The 15566-nt window shown below is 43.3% G+C and overlaps 1 pseudogene; it reads right to left on the reverse strand.

Moving 5' to 3' along the window:
- Nucleotides 1–639: 639 nt before the first annotated feature.
- Nucleotides 640–14708, reverse strand: LOC118017135 (annotated as a pseudogene).
- Between the last annotated feature and the right edge of the window lie 858 nt (nt 14709–15566).

Below are 15566 nucleotides of genomic sequence, written 5' to 3' on the forward strand. Positions count from 1 at the left end.
TTACTTGTGGGTTTGAAGCCCGATCCGTTTGAAGCCTGGTTTTTCAGCTCTTGTAGGGGAGTTGTAGAGTCCCCATTAGCCCAAAGCCAGTTTAACCCCACTTTTAAGGCATGGCCCTTCTGGGGTCTCTACTGAATGCCCCAGGTATTCAAGGCGATCTCTCCACCCTGCCTAGTGAGAACTTAAATGGTTTTGGGCCTACATGAGATCTGAAATTTATTTATGTCCTGCCTTCCTGTCAAGTATTCCTTTCTTTGAAGTTGTCATCCAGACTAGTGGGACTGCACCAGAGGCATAAACAGATCAGTGGAGGTCTGGGTAATTCCTGCCCTTTCTAAGTACTCTGCCCTGGAAAGGGTAGCCACCTCAATCTCTCTCAACTCCAGTCTCTGTTTAGATTTCTCTTTCTGGGCCATGGTCTGGACATTTCCTCCAGGCAGAAAGCCTAGGTGGTAGTAAGGCTCACCTCATTTTCTCCCTTTTCTCAGTTTTGTGCTGAGAAGCCTGCAAATTGTTTGTTTTTTTTTTATATTGTTTCCAGTTTTCTAGTTGTTTATGGTGGGAAGGTACTTCTGGATCATCTTATCAATGGGTGCACAAGTAACTACCCCACTCTTTTTTTTTTTGTAGCACTAGGGTTTATTGAGCTGTGCCTTCATGCAGATGCTGGGGCTTGCCCATGGTGCTCTTGATGCATAAAGCCCAGATGTTCTGCCAGTTCCTCTTAAGCAATGACGCCAGGAAACTGACAGCCAAGTGGATGTTGTACACAAGCTCGTCCTTTGTCATCTTCACGGGGCCAACAGCCACTGCCAGACACAGCACCTTCTTCATCTGGCCTTTGATTCTGGACTTCACTTCATCCACTTTGGCCACCATGTTCTCATTGTGGGTCAACAAGGAGGGGAACTTGCCAGCCTTCCTGAGGCCTGGGCCCAGGATTCATGGGATCTGCTTGATCAGAGATTCTGAAGCAAAAAAAGGCATCATACTTCTTGGCTAGCTTCTTGACTCATGTTTTATTCTTGTTGAACTCCTTCAGTGCCTCAGTATCCATGAGGGGAAATATCCACAGCGTTGGCCTCATCACAATGCTGCTGGTCCCCCCAAAACACATACAGGGAATTTGGGGCAGGGAGTGGACTTAAGCCTGCTGGTGCCCAAGAAGGGTTTGTCCTTCTGAGGGCCTTAATTCTTCAAGCTGATGTGCAGCTCCACCATCTCCCAAGACTTTGGTGCACACGCTGGTTTCCATGCGGGACTTCGCGAGCCGCCTTCTACAGGGTGTCTGGGGAGACTGCTGCTCATGGTGCCATGCCACAATAAGCCGAAAAGAGAGTCAGTGCTCCAGGCTTACATTTGAATTTCCAGCACTGGATTACCAGATTGAGGGAGCCCCCACTATGAAACACAGACACTAAGACAAAAGGGGAAAAAGACCAAGAAAACCCCAGATGATTCAGAGAGCAAAGTTTTTTAAAAAATTTTAATGAAAACCCTAAAAGGGACCCAAGAAGATACTGCATCACTGAAATCACAGAATGCCATGAAATTTTTTTAATGCAGGGAATAAAAAAGGTTTTGAAATTAAAAATATGTTAGAAGAAAGAAAAAATTCAGTATAAAGTATCAAAGATACAACTGAGGAAATTTTTCAGACAGTTGAACAAAAAGACAAGGAGATAGAAGGTACCAGAGAAGAGACAAATCCACCACAGGATTGATCAAGAGAGCCCAAATTTTCAATTCAAAGTATCTTTAGGAAAACAATATAGAAAAAAAGGAGGACAAGAAATTATGGAGAAAGAAAAGAAAACTTTCCGGGGCGCCTAAGTGGCTCAGTCGTTAAGCATCTGCCTTTGGCTCAGGTCATGATCCCAGGGTCCTGGGATCAAGCCCCACATCGGGCTCCCTGCTCTGCAGGAAGCCTGCTTCTCCGTCTCCCAGTCCCCCTGCTTGTGTTCCCTCTCTCGCTCTGTCTCTCTATGTCAAATAAATAAATAAAAATCTTTAAAAATTAAAAAAGAAAAGAAAACTTCCCAAATAGGAGTGTGAGCCTCTAGACTGAAAAAGGCCACTGACAGCTCAGCTCAATGAATTAAAGATCCTCACCAGGTAAACCATGACCAAAACTCAGGACACCTGAACAAATGAGATGCTCTCAGAAGCATACAAAATGTCAAAGATTAGAAAGGCAGAGCGACACAGGAAATGAGAGGACAATAGGCTAGTGCCTACAACTTCTAAGAGGACATGATTGCCATCTGGAAATTCATACCCTGATGAACTACCAAGTGAATGTAAGGGTCTAATAGAAGTATTTCCAAACACTCACTGCAACAAAAATTTGACCCTCCATTCATTCTCATGAAGCAGCAGAAGGATGTGCCCCATCAATCACAATGACAACCCAGGGTCCAGAAAACGAGGCATCTCGAACAAGAGACCGTGGGAACCCCCTGGAAAATGCCGGAGGTGGGGAGCTCCAGGGTGATAGCTGTGCAGCCAGCTCTGAGGACAGTTAGTGTAGGCTGGAGGGGGACAATGGTAAGGGAATGTTCAGAGAAGGGGACAGGAGACCTGATTATTGACTTGATATGACTATTGTGAAGAGTTTTCATTTAGCGTGTTATTTAGAATTATGAAGGCAAATATGAAAAATGGAGAAGATTTGAAAATCTGGGTCGTGGGAACTGGAGATCAGGAGGGCCTTGGGGAGTGACTGTTATTTTTTGTTTTAACCCTGTACTTCTGTCTGATTGTTAAAACTCTTCATTTATGGGGCGCCTGGGTGGCTCAGTCGTTAAGCGTCTGCCTTCGGCTCAGGTCATGATCCCAGGGTCCTGGGATCAAGCCCTGCATTGGGCTCCCTGCTCGGCGGGAAGCCTGCGTCTCCCTCTCCCACTCCCCCTGCTTGGGTTCCCTCTCTCGCTGTGTCTCTCTCTGTCAAATAAATAAAATCTTTAAAAAAAAAAAACAAACAACTCTTCATTTATTACTTCAATAAATAAAAAAATACTAAAAAGGTAAGAGGCCTAGAAATAAAAGTACAGGGTAGGTGTGGCCGTCATATCCAGGAAAGCTAGACCCCTGGAAAACTGGAGTTCCTGGGGTGAATTTAGAAGGGACCTTACCAGAGGACCAATTTAGGGAGAAATGTAACTGTGAAGGCTGACTGGAAATTTCTGTTACCAAGTCTGCACATTCTCTCAATAGAGGAACAGATTCAAGAAGTCTAATTACATTCAGAAGGTTGCTTGATAAAGAGGAAATCAAAGTGAAGGGAGTTATATAGTCCCCAGAAATATTTCTTTTCTTTTTTTTTTTTTAAGATTTTACTTACTTATTTGTCAGAGAAGGAGAGAGAGAGCACAAGCAGGGGGAGTGGCAGAACGAGAGAGAGAAGCAGACTCCCCACTGAGCAGGGAGCCCGATGTGGGGCTCAATCCCAGGACCCTGGGATCATGACCTGAGCTGAAGGCAGATGCTTAACTGCCTGAGCCCCTAGTCTTTAGAAATATTTCATTCAAAAAAAAAATTTCATTCAGACCACGATCAAAATTGCCTGGTGAGTCACCTGCTCCTTTAAGAGCTATCAGAGATCAGCAAACTTTCTCTGTCAAGGCCTAGATATTCAACGTTTCCACCGTGCAGGCTGTCTCTGTCCCAACTGGTCAACTCAGCTGTTACAGCTGGTTATCCCCGTTTTATCTGACCTGGTGTTAGCATGTTTTGCTTTTTCATCCAGTTTCTGTTTTTATTTCTGTTCCAAGAGAAATAACAGGATTTGCGCCAGTGGACTTTCTAGAACAAGTTGGATCATGGCTAAGATGTCAAGAAGAGTCTATTCATTTTGGTTTGTCATTAGGATTTCATTTCATGAAAGGAGGTTTCGTGAGATTCTCACTAACATGCAAGGACAATTTCAGGTTCATTCTGTGAACTTACAGATGTTCTTTAAAGAACCGCAGACATTTTCTTACCGCGTGGCTATTGGACCAGCTCTGCCTTTTGTTTTGTTTTCACCGCGGTTAAAAACCACAGCAATTACTCAAATGCAAAGAACTGAAACAGCAAGAATTAATGTTTGGCTCTTGGAAACTGAACATTTTGCTTTTCCACTTGCTTGCAATCTATCTTATTTAGTCTGCTGAGAGCAAAAAGGCAAAATAAAGAATGTTTTCCAAGATCTGTTCAGAGGACAAGCAGCAATTGTAGATTCAGTCACAAAGCTCAGAATTTCAGTCATTCAGCACCTGCTTACTGGGCGTTTATGGGGGGCTTGGTGCATACAGAACAGAGCACCGAACAACACACCAAATTTGTGGTCGTGTATTATGTAGCCAGCCACAGGTGCCGATATTGGGATGACTCAAGGACCCAGGCACTACACATGGCCTCGGCTTCTCATAGTGTGGTAGTGAGGTTCGGAGACAGAGCTTCCCCAGAGCAAGGGTCCCAAGAGCATAACCTTCCAGAGATCAGGGCAGAGGCTCTTCTTGCCTGGCCTAGGAAGTCACAGTAACATCACTTCCATCATACGTCACAAGCTCACTCAGATTCTAGGAGAGGGGATATAGGCTCCATCTCTCAATTGTTGAATTTGTGACCATCTTCTAAAACTGCCTCAAGGAGTTGGCCATTTGGAGCAGGGAGTAGAATGGTCAAGATCTGTACTGTCCATTCTGGAAGCAGCTGGTCACATGGGGCTATTTAAATGGGAATTAGGGACACTTGGGTGGCTCAGTCAGTTAAGCGTCTGCCTTTGGCTCAGGTCATGATCCCAGGGTCCTGGGATCGAGCCCCAGGTCGAGCCCCGAGTCAGGGTCCCTGCTCATCAGGAAGCCTGCTTCTCTGTCTCCCACTCCCCCTGCTTGTGTTCCCTCTCTCGCTGTGTCTCTCTCTGTCAAATAAATAAGTAAAATCTTTAAAAATAGATAAATAAGTGGAAACTAATCATGTTGCAAGCACTCCAGAGCTGCACGTGGCTAGGGACTACCATGCTGGAGAACACAGCCAGCACTGTGGGAGGTTCTGCTGGATGTGCTGTCCTGGGTGGATGTAACTGGGCCAGTTCTCTGAGTTAGAACATACATGGACTTAGAAGTGGAATAGAAAAAAGCCCTGGCTTTACATACACTATATGCCACTTAACTGAATTTAAATAAAATTAAATTAAAAAAATAAAGTACACAATGAATATACTTTCCCCAATAAAATATTTGTCCTTCCTGAAAAGAAGGAAAGAAAGAAAGGGAGAAAGAAAGAGAAAGAGAGAGAAAGAGAGAAAGAAAGGGAAAGAAAGAAAACGTGGCTTTAAGGACAGGTTCTTTGGCTGCTTTTTGCTGTTGTGTGCCTAGTGTCTCACAATTTTTTTGTGGAACGAAAGGATGTATACATAGGGAAGGCTTAAGTATACCACGTGCCAAGGTAGAGAAAAAGGGCCTCAGATGAGAGTGGAGTAGACCAGGGTCAGATCACACAGGGCCTTTCTTTCTTAAGGAGTTTATATTTTATTTTAAGTAAAATAGAACTCGCATAATATGTTGTTTCATATTTTGCTTATTTATGAGAGGCCTAAAAAGAAATAAATTTATTGCGGCTAGTGGGCTTATTTGTTAGTAAGAAAGGCAGTAGACAGAAATCTAGAAATAACAAAGGCCTAACCAAATTAGAAATCTATTTATCTCTGTTTATATAAATGTAGGCTCCTATGGCAACTCCAGAATAATCAGGAACCCAGGCTCTTGATTGGGCCTTCTACTTTATTATCCAAGATGTCTACTTTGGTCCAGTTTTTTTTTTTTTTTAAAGATTTTATTTATTTATTTGACAGAGAGAGACACAGCGAAAGAGGGAACACAAGCAGGGGGGAGTGGGAGAGGGAGAAGCAGGCTTCCCGCGGAGCAGGGAGCCCGATGCGGGGCTCGATCCCAGGACCCCGGGATCATGACCTGAGCCGAAGGCAGACGCTTAACGACTGAGCCACCCAGGCGCCCCTGGTCCAGTTTTTTTAAATCTGCTTTCTAGATAGGAGAAAGAGAGAGAGGGCGAGCTGCTGGCCCTCATATCCAGGATGATGCTCTCACTTCTTCTAGGTCTTTTTTTTTTTTTTTAAAGATTTGATTCGTTTATTTGAGAGAATGGGAGAGATAGAGAGAGCGTATGAGCGAAGGGAGGGGCAGAGGGAGAGGAAGCAGATTCCCTGCTGAGCCCAACACTGGGTTTGATCCCAGGACCCTGAAAACATGACCTGAGCCGAAGGGAGATGCTTAACCGACTGAACCACCCAGGCACCACTTACCTCTAGCTTCTTAACTTAATTATATCTGCAAAAACCCTTCCTCCAAATAAGGTCATATTCACAGTTATGGGTGGAGGTCTTGTACGTCTGCTCAATTTAAGGACACTTCTCAGAAAGTTGCACAAAAAACTTCCACTATATTCCTTTGGCCAGTTCTTGATCATATGACCACATCTACCTTGCAAGGGAGGCTAGGATACATAATCTTTATCCTGGGCAATATGTCTTCAGCTAGGAAGGAGAGTTCTATTACTCCAGAAGCCAAGGCAAGACATGAGGGGCAGCAACTATCAGTCTCTGGCAGAGCTGTGTGCACAGGTGTGTTTCCACTAGACTATGAGCTCCTGGAGAAGGAGTGAGTCTAATTCATCCCCAATCCCCAGCACAAAGCATGGTGCTTAACATGCAGTAACTCAGCATTGATTGTGTGCTGAATTGCATGCTTCTCCATTTCAAGGTTCTTAAATTCCAATCCCTTTCTCAGAAAGATTTATTTCTTAGAAGCACATTCCCTGCACACCCCCTCCTCCCCCCCACCCGCCCCCCGGGCCCTGCTTGCTGAAGAATGAGGGGACTTTTCTCCCATCTTCACCCTGAGAATCTGATGGGGCTCCTGGAGATAAACACAAGTGCAGGGTCCTCCTGGAATTTCTCCACTCTTAAGCTCATCCCCACTGAGTCCCCAGCAATGTGCCACTTAGAGTTGAAGTAATTCCTCTGGTACTGGCTCTAGCCGTGGACTATGCTCCTGGGAGGTTGGTGATGCTTTGTATTTGCCTGTCTCTCCAAGGTTTGGGGGGACAGCTCGCCTCGTGACATCTGTTCTCTGAGGCATCCAAAAAAGAGTTGTTGATTTTCAGTTTGTTTAGCTCTCTTCTTACTGAGATGGTTCAGAAGAGGATGGATTGGTAGGGGGACAACAAGAAAGAGAGAAAAGGTGAGGGGCAGGGAGGAGAGGCAGGAAACACAGGAAATAAGGACACTCATGAGCCAGGAGCTCCACCTTCCTGCAGTCACCTCACCTTTTCCACCAGCCGGGTATGCACTCAACTGGCCCCCCAATTCCAACTGCCGCCGCCACACGGGCCATTTTCAACTCTGATTGGTTAGTAGAATCCCCTGCGGAGCTATTATAGTGCCCTGCACCTAGGTCTCCCCTAATTAGAAACACGTTAGGGGCTTCTCAAGTGTCATTGGTGCTGAGAACCCGTGATCTAGAGTCTTGCTCCTCAGGGGATGGGCCACGGACAGGCAGCATTGGCATGGCTTGGGAGCTTGGCAGAGAGGCAGCATCTCAGACCCGACCCCAGACCTACCCAATCGGAATTCGCAGTTTAACAAGATCCACCGGTGATTTCTATGCACATTAAAGTTCGAGAAACTCTGATGAGATGACCCTCCTATAACCCCCACGATGGCTATCCTCACGAAGCAGACGGCTCCCTAAGACGTGCTATGTGAGCCAGGTGTCCTGCCCAGCACATGGTGTCAGCGGAGAAGTCTGATTCGGCCACATAGATAGCAAGCCTGCTGTCATTCCCTAAGCCTAATGTGTTTGAAATAGAGAGAATTCGATCTTCCAGCAGGGAAAGGGGCTTGGGCCCTTTAGTCTGAAACATCGATTCAGGGTTCATTAACTTCAACATCCACAAGAGTAAAAACCACTCTGGTTGGATTAATTGAATAGGTTATAACTGAAGAATTGGGGTTAACTTGGAGGTTAGGGTTGGAAACAGGCGTAAGAGACTTCAGTGGAAAAGCAGATTCAAGCATGAGACCAAGAGAATGACATTGAGAGGAAGGAAGCCAGGGGAGGAAGACGAAGGTCAAGTCAGCTGGGGGGGTGGGGAGCACAACAGGGAGGACTGGTGGCCTCCAACAGAGCGACTAACAGAGGAAAGGCAACAGCAGCCCCAAGTCCCCATTCCCCCCATGCCCCACAGATGTGTTCCTCAACCATGGCTTCCTGTTTACTTCTGTAAGCTCCGGTTGCCTCCTTCCCTACAACATCTCAGTACTGTGTGGAATGAAATAACCGTGGGCATGTGTCCAGCCCTTTGCTGCTCACTGGAACTGGTGCATAAAGACGGGTAGTGTGAACTGGCTGAGGGCTTGGCCTTTGGAGTCACAAAGCCTCAATTCCAAACTCCGCTCTACACTTACTCACTGGGGACCTTGGACAAGTCAGTTGACTTCCTTGGGGTTGTCATCATCTACAAAATAAAGATGATAAGGGCAACCACTCATAACGGTAAATGCAGAAGGATTTGAAGCAAAGACTACCGTGCTTGGCACAGTGATATACACATACACACACGTGCATATGGTATATCATTTGATATATTTTTAATATATATATTTATGTGTATTTAATATATTTAATACATAATATGTATTAAATAATAATCCGAGAAGGAACCGAGACCTGATTCTTTTGGCTTTTTTGGTCGGAAGATTGTTCACCATTCTTTGTGACCTGTCTAGGTTCCTTCGAGAGTGCTAAATGAGAGTAATAACACTTAAAAAGTTATTTTATTTTATTATTATTGTGAAAAGATTTATTAATTTATTTTATTTATTTTTAAAGATTTTATTTATTTATCTGAGACAGAGAGAATGAGAGACAGAGAGCACATGAGAGGGGGGAGGGTCAGAGGGAGAAGCAGACTCCCCGCCGAGCAGGGAGCCCGATGCGGGGCTCGATCCTGGGACTCCAGGATCATGACCTGAGCCGAAGGCAGACGCTTAACCGACTGAGCCACCCAGGCACCCCTATTAATTTATTTTAGAGAGAGAGAGTGTGTGTGTGAGTGAGGGGAGCGGCAGAGGGAGAGTGAGAAAGAATCCTCAAGCCAACTCCATGCTGAGTGTGGAGCCCGTGAGGATCTCAATCCCAGGAGCCCAAGATCATGACCTGAGCTGAAATCAAGAGTCAGCTGCTTAACAGACGGAGCCACCCAGGCGCCCCTTAAAAAGTTATTTTAAACAAATTAATGTGTAGAACTTATTTGGATCCTGATTTAAACAAATGGTAGCTACAAAGATATATGCGATACAATTGGGAAATTTTGAAAATGGACTCATTGTTACATATTAAGGAATTGTTAATTTTGTTAGGTGTGGTTATGTTAAAAAAAAAAAAAGATCTTGACACTTAGATTCATCTTAAAGCATTAGGTAAGATCATCTAATATTGCCAACATTTGATTTCTTTTGACCTATAAAAACAGCAGTTGCATATGGCTCAAATATGGACAAAACAGGTATGTATCTGGCACTTCCCTGCTCACCAGGACCTGAGCATAAAGCACAGGTAGACTGCAGGGGCTAAGTGAAGTAATATGATTCTGGGATTTTCTTTTAAAACATTTCTGGGGAAAACAGGGTGGAGAGAGGCCCATAACCTTGGATTTTTGTTATTAGAGAGAAACAAGAGTTTCCGTCTCTTTCTCTCTTTTTCTTTTTAAAAAATGGGCCAGCCTCTTTGCTTTCTTTTCAGGAACAAGAAGTTATCCCCTGGCAGGGATTTGGAAAGTCCCAGGGACCCTGATTAGCCTAATTTAGGCAGTGTTTCCACTCCGTAGACCAATCACTGTGGCTGTGGCCTTGAGGCCCTGTGCCTACCCCATCCGTAGCCAGGAGGAGTATTTTCTGAAGACTTGGGAGGGAGAAGGGCTCAGCAGACCCAAGTGATAGCCATCCTTCTAAGGCCTTTGGTTGTACTAGCCATTAGATTATAAACCATCTTGGCTTACAGATTATGTCTTTTTCCTTCGTGGTTGCTTAGTTGGCTTTTTTTCCCAGCTTTTATGTTAAAGTTTATAGAGCTGGCTGCAAACTTTGTTGCAAAAAAGTAGCAGTTTCCATTTCTTGCCCCATTTCCCTTCTTCAGTGGCAACTAGTTTCAACTCTCTGAACTGGTTCTTTCGGTTTTATTTCCACCTAGCGAAATGGCATTTTTATATTGCTATACTTGATTTTTCAGTTTTAGGCATAATCTGTTGATTCCTACCATGGGAGATAATATCTTTCACACACACACACACACACACACACACACACACACCTACACTCCCCACCCCACACATTCATCCTTTCTATCCCCCAAACTCACAATAAGTTCTATCAGTATCATGTTGACTGGATCAGGATTTAAAAGTCACATATTAAATGTTAAGTGGTTAACATACAGGATTACGACCATGTCAACAGTTTCCAGCTGAGCCACAGCTGCACAAGTTTTGCTCTCCTTTGGGCTCATCATTTTTCCCCATAGACATTCAGTCCCTAATTCTGCCATGGTGTATTTTGCCTCTAGACAAATACGTTCAGATTTATGAGGCATTCTATATCTTCATCATCCCAAAGAAATATCTGAAGCTTGCTGACCTACTCCAATGTGAACTGGACGTCACTTCCCTTCCTTCCATGTTGGACTCCCTACTTCCTATGGAGATGGCCTTCCCAACAAACATTGGTGAAACCACCTGTAAAACTGGATCAATAATTATCCTGAATAAAAAAGAATTAGTAGCCGTTAAGAGTAAATTGAATCATGGACGATAATTATTGCAATGAAACTTACCTGTTCCGTTTTGCTGTTTAAAACAATGGGAATCCTAGGAGCTAGTTTCCCTTAGGCAGATACATTTTGCTGAGTTTTCTAGATCCCCGCCCCCCTTTTTTTTGAGCATCCACCCATGGTTGAAGTAGAAACTTAGAAACATTTAAAGATGACATATAACTCTGTATCTATTTTGCATTAGCATTCCTGTAGCAGCTTGAAACAGTGAGGTTAGAATGATATGGCTCTCTGTTTCAATATTTTAAATTTTTTTAGGGCTGTCACACCGAAATGTTCGTGAAAAATTCCATCTGGGTACTCTGCCTCACCAGCATACATCTTGAAGAGAATTAACACCCGGGTCTGAATTTGAGACTTCACTGCACTAATTTCAGGTTAACTAGACCCCCAAAATTCATTTTTTTACTTACATTTTATAAAACGGTTCCTAATAAGGCAGGAGTGTGGTTGAAAATAATTTTGGGAGGACTTATAGTTAGGGAATTATATCAGCTTCAATCGTTATTAAATACATATAGATAACCACCTCTTCAACAATGTAGAGAGAGCATGTAAACTATTTCTGAACTTCTGATCACAGCTTTTTAGGATCTGGAGGTATGTGTGCTTATTGTAATATTTGGTGCTTTCTAAATGCTAATTGGCCAAATGTTTCTAATGTAAAGAAACAGTTTCAGGAAAGATATCCTAATAGTGGTTCTCAAAGTGTGGTCTAGAACAGCATGAGCAAATTCACCTCTCCTGTCACTGCTCCACTTAATGAAAAAGTGAACAAGGGAGAAAGGAAACAATTTGTGTCTTAACACACCCTTTTAGTGATTCTGCTGCAGACTAAGGTTTGAAAACCATCGTCCTAGGAAAACACTGTAAGTTAGTAACAGAGAACCAAGGTTACAGTAGCTTAAAGTATGTATCAGGTTTTTTTACCCATAAAAGAAGCTGAAGTAGGTGGTCTTGGATGGTTCAAATATTATATTTTCATTCTTTCCTTGCCATAGAAATTGTATCCCCATGTTTTTAAAATGGCAGCTGAGGGATGCCTGGGTGGCTCAGTCGCTAAGCGTCTGCCTTCGGCTCAGGTCATGGTCCCAGGGTCCTGGGATTGAGCCCCGCATCGGGCTCCCTGCTCGGCAGGAAGCCTGCTTCTCCCTCTCCCACTCCCCTGCTTGTGTTCCCTCTCTTGCTGTGTGTCTCTCTCTGTAAAATAAATAAAATCTTAAAAAAAAATAAAATGGCAGCTGAAATTACAGCTACTATAAACACATTCTAAACAGTAGGAAAAAGCAAGGCAGGTGTAGGGAAGGTGAACCAAGTAAGCCGTCTTTTAACTGTATTCTCAGATGCCCCACGCAATGACTTCTGCTTTTTCTTATTTGCAATCCCTAGTGAAAGGGAGGCTGGGAAATAACAGTTGGTCATATTATTGCTCAGAATAAAAATACACAGAGGCCAGGGAGAATGGGTATTAGAAGGAACCAGCAGCCTTTAGATCCTTCCTGGAATAGAGTTAAACATCAAAAGTAAGGCTTTCAGAATATGAGCACTTCATTAACCATACATTAAAACACCTTCTTTGATCTGTTAGAGGAATGGCTGCATCCTTGCGTAAGACAAAGGTTTTTGCTCACTTTGAGAATCAGAATAGCCATTTATCAGAATAAGTATATACAGTTTATTTCACATAGGTTGCGGCCATGTTTGATATACACCAACCAAATGTCCCATGCAATTCTCTGACAGGGTGATATGTCAAAGAATATGTAACATATGAAAAGTGATCAGTTAAAAAAAAAACCCATTCTCTTCAGAATTGTAATTCCTTTTTCAGAAAGCAACTCAAGGAAAGGAGAAGCTATATGTATAAAGCTGTTCACAGCACTGTTTTATATGATAGCAAAGAAAAAAAAGTTAAGTAGTTTACAATCCAAATGCCCTATAACAAAGGAAAGGCTGAGTGAATTATGGTATGACCATTAGATAGCCATAAAGATCATGCAGGAACATGGGAAAGTGATTGCAAATATATTGGCGGTGGGCAGAGAGATAAAAAGTGTGTATGTATGTGGGTAAGATTAGAAGAGCATTCAGAGTGGAGAAAGGGGAACCCTCTTACACTGTTGATGGGAATGCAAGCTGGTGCAGCCACTCTGGAAAACAGTATGGAGGTTCCTTAAAAAGTTGAAAATAGAGCTACCCTATGACCCAGCAATTGCACTACTGGGTATTTACCCCAAAGATACAAATGTAGTGATCTGAAGGGGTACGTGCACCCCGATGTTTAATTTTTTTTTTTTGAAGATTTTATTTATTTATTTGACAGAGAGAGAGATAGCGAGAGCAGGAACATAAGCAGGGGGAGTGGGAGAGGGAGAAGCAGGCTTCCCGTGGAGCAGGGAGCCCGATGTGGGACTCGATCCCAGGACCCTGGGACCATGACCTGAGCCGAAGGCAGACGCTTAACGACTGAGCCACCCAGGCGCCCGTGCACCCCGATGTTTATAGCAGCAATGTCCACAAGCCAAACTATGGAAAGAGCCAGATGAATGGACAAAAAAGACGTGGTATATATATATACAATGGAATATCACACAGCCATCAAAAAATGAAATCTTGCCATTTGCAATGATGTGGATGGAACTAGAGGGTATTATGCTAAGCAAAATAAGTCAATCAGAGAAAAACAATTATCATATGATTTCACTCATATGTGGAATTTAAGAAACAAAACAGGAGCATGGGGGAAGGGAGGGAAAAATAAAACAAGATGAAATCAGAGAGGGAGACAAACCATAAGAGACTCCTAACTCTAGGAAACAAACTGAGGGCTGCTGGAGGGGAGATGGGTGGGGGGAGGGGGTAACTGGGTGATGGGCATTAAGGAGGGCATGTGATGTAATGAGCACTGGGTGTTATATAAGACTGATGAGGGGTGCCTGGGTGGCTCAGTCATTAAGCATCTGCCTTCTGCTCAGGTCATGATCCCAGAGTCCTGGGATCGAGCCCCACATTGGGCTCTCTGCTCAGCGGGGAGCCTGCTTCTCCCTCTCCCACTCCCCCTACTTATGTTCCCTCTCTCGCTGTGTCTCTCTCTGTCAAATAAATAAATAAAATCTTTAAAAAATAAAAAAATAAATAAAAATAAAATAAAAAGACTGATGAAACACTGAAGTCTACTTCTGAAACTAATAATACACTACATGTTAATTAATTGAATTTAAATAAATTAAAAAAACATTCAGAGAACTATAATGGTTTTGTCAGGGTGTTAGAATTATGAATATAAATGATTTCTGTTTACATATCTTTTATTCTATAACAATGACAACAAAAAAAGTAAAATAAATTCACCCAAGTCACAGACCATATTTTTCCCTCAGATTCTCTTCTGGCTGTTTGTCTTCTCCATGATTCAATCCCAGATGCTCCCAGGAAGGACTCTGCCGCTCTATGTGAAGGCCACACCTGAGGCCAGGTGAATAGTCAACATACCCATGTGTGTTGATACACTGATCATTTGTCTTTGAAGCAAAGCTCAAGCTGTTTGTTATGCATCTTCCCAGGAATATCTTTCCAACAGTGGGAATAAATTTGCAATCATCTGTTCTCTCTGCCAGGGTTTCCCCATAATCAGTTTCATGAAATGAGAAACCACTTGTCCTAGTTCATATGTAGATTTGTAGATCCCAAAGGGAATAAAAAATATATAGAACTGATCACCTAGGAATCAAGCCTATGGGTCTTCAGTATGATGATAAATACCCCACCCGCGACTGCTACCAAAAGTCCAAATCCTTCCATGAGAGTACTGTGGATTCGCATCGTTGTCCAGTTTGGCAAGAGCAAGAATTAATCATAGGTTAAGAGTAGATGTTAATTTTTATTATGTCGAAGATTCCCAAAATGGCCTTATTCCTTGAGGTGGATTGTGATTTGTGAGTGTGACCTGCATACTCCTTGCCAGCTTGGGACGTTGGTGACTTATGGCTTTACACAGGATGACAGAAGAACACTGGTCGGGGCATTTTCCGAGTGTGTGGGAGGCATAGAGATCAGCCATATGAAATAGTCCTTAGCTTAGCAGAGCTAGGAAAGGTGGTGATATTCAGAACAGAGGGGAAGTTCACCAGGAATCAGCCACCAACCAAACCTAAGGGCCCAGGGGGCTCACCCCAAGGCAGGGGTCCTGGTGTGGAGAGAAGAGGCTTGATTCTCCAGGGACCAAGGGACCTGACATGAAGAGCTCGGTCTCCCCTACCTATAACGTCCACAAAGTAATCCAGCACACAGGAATACTTGTTTAGATAATTCATCTTAGACGAGAAGTCAATCTGGGGGAGAATGAAGACAGATCCTGAAAGATTCCTTCAAATTAAACAATTCAATTTCAAGTGCCCATATTTTGTGTATTATACACACACGAATTCTTTAACTCTGAAGTGAAATCAACTGTGCTCTTCAAATACTGGGCAAGTGTCATAAATGGAAAGAGTCTTTGTGGGGAACCGGTACCAGGAGAGAAAGGAAACATCACAAATTCCAGGGGTTTGGTTTTCGGAGCATATTTTACTTTACAATCCAAGAGAATTAACATCTGCTAGCAGCATAATATCAAAATGCAACATCAGTCTATTTAAAACTCCTATAATGGGAAATATGTCTTTCAAAAATGGTAAAAAA

The sequence above is a fragment of the Mirounga leonina genome, unplaced genomic scaffold, assembly GCF_011800145.1.
Source record: "Mirounga leonina isolate KUSES-001 unplaced genomic scaffold, KU_Mleo_1.0 Mir_168, whole genome shotgun sequence".
NCBI classification, from domain to species: Eukaryota; Metazoa; Chordata; class Mammalia; order Carnivora; family Phocidae; genus Mirounga; species Mirounga leonina.